Source organism: Canis lupus, chromosome 5 (genome assembly GCF_048164855.1).
Source record: "Canis lupus baileyi chromosome 5, mCanLup2.hap1, whole genome shotgun sequence".
Taxonomy (NCBI): Eukaryota; Metazoa; Chordata; class Mammalia; order Carnivora; family Canidae; genus Canis; species Canis lupus.
The window spans coordinates 28,112,151-28,115,497 of NC_132842.1; the positions used below are offsets into that span (position 1 = coordinate 28,112,151).

General features: G+C 38.2%; 1 pseudogene; it reads right to left on the reverse strand.

Moving 5' to 3' along the window:
- Positions 1-2,884: 2,884 nt before the first annotated feature.
- On the reverse strand, positions 2,885-2,950 carry LOC140634567 (U4 spliceosomal RNA; annotated as a pseudogene).
- Positions 2,951-3,347: the final 397 nt, after the last annotated feature.

Genomic DNA, 3,347 nt, shown 5'->3' on the forward strand with positions numbered 1-3,347 from the left:
TAAACACAAAATGTGTTAACCATGGCTGCCTCCGGGTAGTGGGCTGGAGAAATCAGAGAAGTAAGGAACATAATTTTCATTTTGCTCCTTACTAATTTGAAAATTGTATCTTGAGCATATATCGCTTTTATAATAATAAAAATTTTTGTGACTCAAAAGGCATGGATAAATATAATATTTTTCAAAATATTATTCCACAGTCCTTTATGGATATCAGAGGGAATTTTATAAATCTTTAAAACTCCAAGTTCATTATTCTTATGGTGACAATTTTGAGAACTGTGCCTGGCCAATAAAGAAATGTCTAGTCATTCATGGGACCAGGTTTTAGGTATTGTCAAGGCCACCATTCTAGTTAACAAAGACAAACGCATCTTATTCAGAGGGCTAGGATTTTTGTTGATAATTTATTTTGTTTCCCTGACAGCCAGACCCAGTCACAAAATCCAAGTTCTTTTCCATTGAAAAAAAAAAAAAAAGAACTGTATTAATCTTGGACGTAGGTAATTGACTATTTTAAGGCTGGAGAATTAATAGATGTTACCTTCATATATTTTACCACCAGTGTAATCTCGAAGGAAAGAATGAGCAGAGTAGTTACATTTGTTGAACTTTACCTTGGCAGCAAAGAGCACTTTTTCTGGCAGTGATCATGGACTTAGCTGATAAAGGAAAAAATATGTTTGGGAGACCACATGTGAGCATTAGGAGCCATTATTTTCCTTGAAATCTTCTTGGCCCCAACGAAACTGCTAGTTGCCATCCAAAGAGCAACCCAAGCAATGCTTTTCTACAAGACATTTTGGATCTATAGATAGATACAGCTGTAGATGTAAATAAAGATACCCAACAATATTTAGCCAGTTGATATTAAGTAAATAGAATATTCAACAGACAAGTGACTGATTTTTTTTTTTCTCACACCAGATGGCTTAGCATCATGACACAACTATAATTTCTTTCAGGATACAAACAGTTTTGTATTTGCAAGGGCATAATTCTAGATAAAGTGTTTGGTCTCAGAAGAAAGTTAGAGTTAATCTCGTCTATCCATACACTCAATTTGAAGAGAATGTATTGTTTTCCCAGCTTTAAGAGGTATCAGGTCTCTCTGTGACACCATCCCAAACCATTTTAGTCAGAAACAGGTGAAGCAGAGAATGTTATAAAATAGCCATACTGGATGAATTTCATGAGCCATTGACAACCATGACACAATCCAAAACTATTTTACAAAACATTTACATTTCTCAAGAATTAGTTTCATGAGTTCAGGAGGTTTCTACTGGGAAACTTGCTGAGGATCGGTCATGAACTTTGAATAATGTCAAGAGTTTGACCTCCAAATGTGGTTACCAGGTTGACATTCTGACATGCTCTCATTTGCTTAGTCACTATGAAAAGGAACAAATAAAGGTAAAATGTAATGACAACTAAACTCAATGCAATCATCCATGTGAAATAAAACAAGATCGTATGCAAAATTATTTTATCCCTTAGTGTGCCTGGACTCAAGTAAGCTATAGTTTCTTTTTCCCTTTTGAAGTCTAAATCAGGCATTTATCTAAATATGGTCTTTTCTCTATTCTCAAGAACAGGTGTCCCCAAATGCAGTGAAATACTTTTTCTCATTTTATCACTTTTCTCTAGGACAGGGAATATACATGACCAAGAGAAGAATCAGCTTACAACTTCTGCGTCCCCCAAGGGAGAGTTCTTTATACAGTTGCTTCTGCTGAGCTACGGGAGTGCATATGGAAGAGGAGTACAGAACTAACATGCCACCAGAAAGGACAGGACTTAGGGTCGTGTGGTAGGTAGAATTCTAAGACAGCCTTCTAGGTTTCCTCCCCTGATATACACACCCTATAAATCTCCTCCCCTGGAGCATGGCCAGGACCTGTGAACATGGTAAGAGATAACTCCTGCATTAGAGCATCCAGATAAACACAACCAAAAGGATAGATTATACATAGATAAATAATGTAAACATAGATCTAGATGGTTGGAGTTGTCTCACACAGTTATGGAGAAGGCTGAGAAGCCCCACAACCTGCCTTCTGCAAGCTGCTGAACAAGGAAAGTCAGGATCTTTCAGTCTAAGTCTGAAAGCCTGAGAGCCATGGGTGCCAATGATCTAAGTCCCAGAATCCAAAGGACTGAGAACCAAGAGCTCTGATGTCCAGGGCAGGAGAAAATGGACATCCCAGCGCTAGAAAGAATTTCAACTTTCCTTATCTTTTTGTTCTATTTAGGCTCTCAATGGGTTGGATGATGCCCAGCCACATTGGTGAAGGCAGATCTTCTTTACTTAGTCTACCAATTCAAGTGCTAATCTCTTCCAGAAACACTCCCAAGGTCACACCCAGAAATAATGTTTTATCAGCTACCTGGGCATCCCTTGGCCCATTCAAATTGACACATAAAATTAACCATCATAACTTCTACAGTTAGTGTGTTATATGGCAAAAGGAAAGGATCTTTTCATGTATAATTAAAGTCCCTAAACAGTGGCGTTTGTATTCATCAAGAGGGAGATTATCCTGGGTGGGCCTGACTAATCAGGGGAGCCATTTAAGAGAGGGTCTCACAGAGACTCTCCCCATCTATGTGGTGTAGCTGCAGTAGAACAGAAATAAGCATGGCATCTGTGAGGCTAGAGAACACCAGAGAAAAGCCCCAGATTGTTGGTGGAGAGCTTCCAAATTTCTCACAAAGAAAGAAAGACGGGACCAGTTGCATTCAAAGGACTTAACCCACCCTTTGCACCGGGTGACCTCTAATGCCTCTTCCAGATCTAATTTTTTTAATTAAAGTATAATTAACATACAATGTTATATTAGTTTCCAGTGTGCACATATTGATTCAACAACTCCATACATTACTCAATTAGCAATAATCGCGCCTCAGATAAACCTCATTGGCTACGATACTGCCACTGCGCAAAGCTCTCCATACATTACTCAGTGCTCATCTCAATGACTGTTGTCACTATCTGTCACCACACAATGTTATTGCAATATTATTGACTATATTCTCTTTGCTGTACTTTTCATCTCCGTGACATATTAATTTTATAACTGAAAGTTTATACGTCTTAATCCCTTTACCTATTTCAACCATTACCCCACCCACCTTCTCTTTGGAAACTACCAGTTTGTTCTCTGTATTTAGAGTCTGCTTTTTTGAGGGGAGGGGGGTTGTTTATTTGTTTGTTTCCTAGATTCCATGTATAATTGAAATCATTTGGTATTTACTTCTGACTGATTTATTTCTCTTAGCAGTGTACCCTCTAGGTCCTCCCATGTCATTCCAAATGGCAAGATTTCATTCTTCTTATAGCTGGA